The 6890-nt window shown below is 34.7% G+C and overlaps 1 long non-coding RNA gene across 1 annotated transcript in view; it reads left to right on the plus strand.

Annotated features, from left to right (window-relative positions):
• Positions 1-4600: 4600 nt before the first annotated feature.
• The window catches only part of LOC132058129 (uncharacterized), a 10743-nt gene continuing 8453 nt past the window's right edge, over positions 4601-6890 (plus strand). Inside the window, exon 1 of the long non-coding RNA XR_009415190.1 lies at positions 4601-4687. This is a non-coding gene — a long non-coding RNA (uncharacterized LOC132058129). The remainder of the gene's footprint in view (positions 4688-6890) is intronic.

Consider the following 6890-nt stretch of genomic DNA (forward strand, 5'->3'; position numbering starts at 1 on the left):
AAAACAATTTTACATTTTCTTCTGTAACAGAAATTGTTAAATTTGGAGATTTCTTTTTTGGTAGAACAAAGTTAGTTCAAGTAAAATGAGTTATGATATGAAACAAGGAAGGTAAATAACTTGAGGCTCAAGTGTAACCGAAAAATCAAAATAAAAAACACCTCCAACAAAAAAGAGAAAAAAGAAAAACACGTTTTCCTAATATTTTCCATCGCCTAATACTTTCCTTAAATTAGTAGTCCGAATGCGTTAGTTTTTTGGAAACATAACATCTATATAAAGAACCACATTAGTAGAGTTAGAGCATTCTCTTCTATGGTGATCGAGTTTATTGTTGTTTCATAAATACTACTACTATATTTCTTTCTTCTCTCAATATTTTCACAGTGGCTCTTGCAAATCATTATTAAAGGTTTTTCTATGCGTAATAAAAATATACTCAAATAGCTCTTGTCTTCGATATACTTCTTGATTGTCTTTGAGCGTTTTGTGTATCTTACTTGTCTCATGTCGACTGTGCGTGGTATGGGTAAGCGTTTTCATCCAATTGAAGTGCAGTACGTTAATCAACTATCTCAAAAGATTCTTGAAGGGTCAATCTTTCCCGAGTCAATGCCCTATTCGGCTTGCGGATATCTATACGAGTTCTAGTAAATACTGGGGAAGAGATGACATCTAAAAACTTCAGCTTCAAGCTTCTAAGTTCACAAGCATATACATCTTTCCCACAATTCCTAAAGAGGTGCAAATACGAAAAAATTGCAAGATAAGTTATAATAGGAAAGCATGAAGTGCATGTAGCATTTGAATGATGCAGTCATTTGGATGTCTCTTGATCTAAAAAGGGGTCAAATCAGTATCCAAAACGTGGCTAACTGTCAGGAAGGAAAAGAAAAAGCTTAAAAGAACAAATCATGACTGTATTGACTAAAATCATGACTGTATTTCTTCTCCTTCCTAGTGACAGTTATCAATACAGTCATGATTTGTTCTTTTCTCTTTTAAGCATTTCTTCTCTTTCCTAGTGACACTTAGACGCTTAGTTAGCCACGTTTAGGATACTTTGATTTGTTCTTTTCTCTTTTAAGCATTTCTTCTCTTTCCTAGTGACACTTAGTTAGCCACGTTTAGGTTACTTATTAGTTAAACAATAAGTACCTTCAATAATTGGAATTGGTACTTTTTCTTGATACAAAATTTTGTATCAAGAAGTAGAGAAGAGGTTACGTTGCATGTAGTCTTTTGCAGAGTGTATACTTATCATGTTTCCTTCCATGCTTAAAGTAAGAACAAATTGGCTATTGATAAAAAAAATTATAAAAAGATCGATAAGAGAAGAGTATAATACTATAAAACAATGTCATGGACCTAATTAAGATGATAAGAGAACTAGAAAAAACCAGGAGAAATAGTTATTTGGCCATTTACAAATTTTGTTTAGTTTTATGATCCTTTTACAAGAGATTTTTATTTTTTATACATAAGAGATCTGAAAAAGTTATTTTTTTCTTTTTATATTATTTATTTTTCATTTTCTTTCTTCTCATTCCAACCTTTACTTCTTGTGGTTTCATGTAATTTCTCGTATTTTTTTTAAATTTATTTAGCATAACCGTGTTATTATTTTAATATTTGAAACTACACCTCTTAATATTGGAAAGAATGAGTCATTAACAAACTTGACATATAACGAGTGACGTTATTAAAGTAGAATTTTATTGTGAATGAGGTTAAAGGATTAATTTATTTATCACTAAACTAAGTCGGCTGATTTAAACGCTGGTGAAAGTATACTTCAAATCACTTTGACGTAGTTAAACAATTTTTATTGAAGAATTTAACTGAATTTGCAAATGATTTTTTGTGAGAATAATTTCTTGTTAGAACATATAATGCGAGCTCTTCTTGTTTTATAAATTAAATTAAAAGACAAAATTACCTTTCAATTTGCTACATAGTAATTCTTATGGGTCGTGACCCGTGAGTTGTTTGGAGGGGCGGCTCAATGTTGATGAAGGGCTAGAACAAAAGCTTAAGGAGGGGCCTTAACAATTTTCGAAAAATTGGAAAAAAAAAAAAAAACTTTCACATTCATTTTTCATTTGTTTGAGATGCAAAATTATGAATATAAATATTTTATAATTGATTTCTTCTAGTAATTCTTTTGTTAGTTGATATATTTATATTCTATAAATATTTAAAAAGACAATATGTACCAACGTAAAATGTCAAAAAAAAAAAAACAAATTATAAAAGAAAAATAATACTATAAAGTTAGGATGATAGAACTTGATCGAAAAATTGATATTTAATTTTTCGAAGAACTATTTTCTTGAACGTTTGGTGCCTGAGAGAAATCAATAACGACAAATACGTACACGGTAGGTTGTAGTTCTTGTTTTTCAGAAGAGTACACTAGAGATCCAAACTGTTACACCTCGTAATTTTGTACGTGAAATCTATTAGGCATTATTTGTTTTAAGTGTAGACTTGGAGGACTTCCCAGGATGTGTGATTGTATGCACCTATCTCATGGTTACGGGGGTTTAAGTTCATATAATAAGCTACGGAAGGATTGGGGGGCAAGTGGATCAAGGAAATTAAATTTGTTGGAACTTTGAAGAAAATATGAAGGGCAATTTTGGTCCAACTTGGAGGAAGAATATCTTTTAGTATATTAGGAGTTTTAAGGTGTTTCAAAAGCCTAAAGTGAATTTCGTCGAGTCTAGTTTCCGACACAACAAACCGCTCGTCGATACGACATTGGAATAGAGAATTATGGACGTTACAAGTTAGGCTAACAGAAGGAAATGCGCTGCTACAGCGCTGCTACAGTGCCACCGACTTTAGCACACTATATAAGGGTTAAAACCCCTCTTTTTTGTCATAATAATCTCCCAAGTATTCCAAAAAAATCAGCAAGGATGAGAGAGCATATAAACCCCATAAAAGTGAGGATTTTGAGTAATTTCAAGTGACGGAATATTAATCGAGGTTCAGGTAACGTGTAGTCGCGATTATAGTTTTGTCTTGTATTGGAATTGGCTTGGATTCAAAGTAAATATTGAAGATATTGCTGCTCTAGCAAGAATAAGGTATGAATCTCTCCTTATTAATATTAATTTCAGTTTATTTTTGGAGATAAAGTTATTAAATAGTCGTATAATAAGTTGGTTAGTTGAGAAACTGGGAAAACATCGTGTGGGATGTTTTATGGAGCCTATTGGTGTTGATAATGTTGTTGTGATGTTGGTATTGTTGTTGTTGTTGTTGTTGGTTATTGGATTGTGATTTCGGGCTAGGCATATAAACAAGGATGCTGCTCGAATTTCGGCAGATTCTAAATGGATTTAAATTGAAGGCTTAAGATAAGCATATGAAAATGAGCCTAACAATAGTATGAATGGTTTACATATAGATTTATGAGCTTGGAAGGATAAACATTTAGTAGTTAAGGAGACCAAAGGGTATGTTAAGGCTATTCCTCTTTCTTTTAAAGGCGTGATTCTTTTCTTATGAACGCATACACGACTTTCATAATACCCTAATTCCGAAAATACTAGCAGTTCATGATTCTCAAAATCCTTATGATGCTAAAGATGAATGTTTTCTATAAGGACCATGATGAGGATTATGATGATCCCATTTCTGGAGATTCCAAAGTTATGGTTTTAATGTCATTATGAGATTACTGAGCTGGTTTCAAGATTTTTGATTATATTTGTTGATGTTGATCTCATCTTATGATTTTGTTCAAAAGGCATGATTCCTATGTTATGATTCCATATATGTTTCCATAACCTTCTTACTTCCAAAAGTTAGAAGTTCATAATTCTTAAAAGCTTCTTATGATACTAAAGATGAGATGTTTTCTATGATGAACATGATGATGATGATCTTAATTCTAGAAAATCCAAATGCTTTTAATGGTATTATGAGAGTATGGAGCTTATTTCATGATTATCTTGATTTCATTCATTGTTATTGATCTCACCTTATAATAATTATTCCTTCAAGGTGAGATATAACAATGATGATTGCTCCATAATATAAATCGGAGGTTACCGACCTTACGTTACTCCGATGGAGTCGTAGCTTTTATTTAGCTCTCATGCATGCTTTATATATATATGTATGTATTTTCTCACACCGAGCCACGCTATAGTCGGCCGGGTACAACAACTATTGTGCACACTACTGCAGTGGGCATATTATGATATTGCCCCGGACGCGGGCTAATGATGATAACACCGAGCCTTAATGGCCGGGCATGATACTATATATGTAACACCGAGCCTTAATGACCGGGCATGATACTATATATATAAGACCGAGCCTTAATGGCCTGACATGATACTATATGTATAACACCGAGCCTTAATGGCCGGACATGGTACTATATATATGTATAAAAATATTTTTTTTTAAAAGACTAAGCATGCATGACACCCGCCTTATGAGGCATCCACATGTACGTGTGTTATCTCTCTTATTCCATGTTGCCTTTCATATCTATATTATGTTGTTATTCATGCCTTACATACTTAGTACATTATTCGTGTACGTCCCTTTCTTGTGGGACACCGCGCTCATGCCCGCAGTAGGTAGGGAGACAGTTCGGACCGTAGGTGTTTTATCAGCGGATTCTCAGGAGCACTCCACTTACTTCGGAGCTGCAGTCTATTTGGTATTGGTCCTTATGATCATTTGTATTCTATGTAGAGGCTCGTAGACGTGTGTGTACAGTTAGACATTTTATAGCTCCACCGGGTCATATTATTGTATAATATATTGGTAGCCTTGTCGGCTGGTGATGACGAGCATAATTGTTGATGATTATATAGAGATGCACCATTATGTTATGTTATGGTATGTGTCCTTACAGGTTATGACAACCATGAGCTACCTTTGGGATCTACCCAAAAATGATTATGAGATGTATGCTTAGAGGTACTTGGTAGGTTAGCTCCGGGTGCCCGTCATGGCCCTTTGGTTGGGTCGTGACAAAGTGGTATCAAAGCAGTTCGTCCTAGGGAATGTCTATGAGCCGTGTCTAGTAGAGTCTTGTTTATGGGTGTGAAGCGCGCCACACTTATAAACAAGAGGCTGCAGGGCATTTAGGAACCATTGGCCTTTCTTTCTTATCTTAGATTGTGCCATAGAGCTATATCATAGGATATAATGTCCCTAATCCTAACCAAAATGTTTTAATCGTGGATAAGCAGTTGATTATGCCGCTACGAGTAATTGCTGAGAATTGAAGTTGTTCATTCGAAAGGTATGTTTCCCGTTTTATTAATATGGATAGACGTTGATATAAGAACTCTGAGCAAGATATTGTGGGTATTTGTGATTGCTCTATGGGGCATTGGATGTGTTTTACTGGTGTGTGCGTGAATAAGGTAGTAAGAATTATAGAGGAAACTCTGCCGAAATTTTTACAAATTGAATTGTTTGCATGTCTATAGAGAAAGATTTAAGGAAAAATGTGACCATCAGCCATTTGGTAAGTCATGATTGAAGGAACAACTATGCGATGCTTTCAAAGAGAAATTTTAGAATGATCTTAATTTAATTTAAAGGTGGAACCCTGGGGGGGAAATGATTAGTAATTAAAGAAACTGGAATGAGTTGCATTCGAGATTTCGGAGGATTGAGACCTATTGGAAACATAAAGAAAGTTGACATTAGGAACTCAAATACGGTATTACGATTTATAGATTAGATTGGCTAGTAAGAGATAACAAACAGATATTGATATGGAAAAAGAAGTTAACGAGTACGAAAAAGTTCCACCCTAGAAGTATATATATATATATACACGAGATCAAGATGGGTTTGTACTCATAGTGGAATGTTCTGTAGACTTCCAGGTAGATAATATTAAGTGGTAAACGGGAAAGAGCCCTTTAAGAGTAAAGGAAACCAAGGAGGACCTTGAGGGCAGAAGTACGAGAAAGCACAGTTATGAATTGATTAAAAGAAGTTACGTGATCGTCAACAATAAAAAGAAGTTTAATAAATTAGTAAGGTTGGCCAAAGGTAGACAGTGATGGCATATGACAGTGGACTTGGAATAGAAATACAATTATAAATGAAACAGGATGAATATACGAGGAATAGACATACATACGAGCAAGCTATGGTATCATAAAGGGAAATAAGAAATGAACGAAGGAAGAAAAAAAAAAGGGCGTATTTGTAACACCTCGTAGCTTCGGGCGTAAGTTTGACTCATAAGATGATAATATAATGGAACCAATATGAGGGTTATAGGAAGTGTTTTGAAAACCAATAAAGTCATAAGAAATGTCTTTGGGCAAAGCAAAGTTGAAAACCACTCTACGGGGCATGTTTGCAAGTGAGTTTATAGAAGGTCTTACTTCCAATGATCATAACCCCATTATTAATTGAGAATTTGGGAAAACTTCCTTGATGAAAGTTGTAGACCTTTGAAATAGCTTTCCAACGGTATATTATGGGTCTTGAACGGAGCTTTACACAAAAAGTTATGGCCATTTTACGACAGACTGTTCGTCGAGAAAATCGCCCGTCACCGGATGCGACGCAAGATGCGACTGGGCAGACACGACATGCGACGCCGCAGTCCGCTGCAAGTGGTGACAGAGATTTTGTCCAGACTTTTCGGACTACTTTAAATAAGACCTGACTCGACCAAAATCATATTTTCATCATTCTTGGTCAAGAAAACCTCTGTAATACTCTCTAACCTTCATCCACACGAAAATTCAAGGAAATCACAATCAATAACACCAAAAGATCAACGAACCCCAAATGTATGAAACCTAGCCAAGGTTCATCTAATTCAAGAAAACCCAAGGGTGCTGAAGTAGGTTTGGTGCGTAGAAGTAACCCACCAAGACTTGTTC

This window comes from Lycium ferocissimum, chromosome 5 (genome assembly GCF_029784015.1).
Source record: "Lycium ferocissimum isolate CSIRO_LF1 chromosome 5, AGI_CSIRO_Lferr_CH_V1, whole genome shotgun sequence".
Taxonomy (NCBI): domain Eukaryota; kingdom Viridiplantae; phylum Streptophyta; class Magnoliopsida; order Solanales; family Solanaceae; genus Lycium; species Lycium ferocissimum.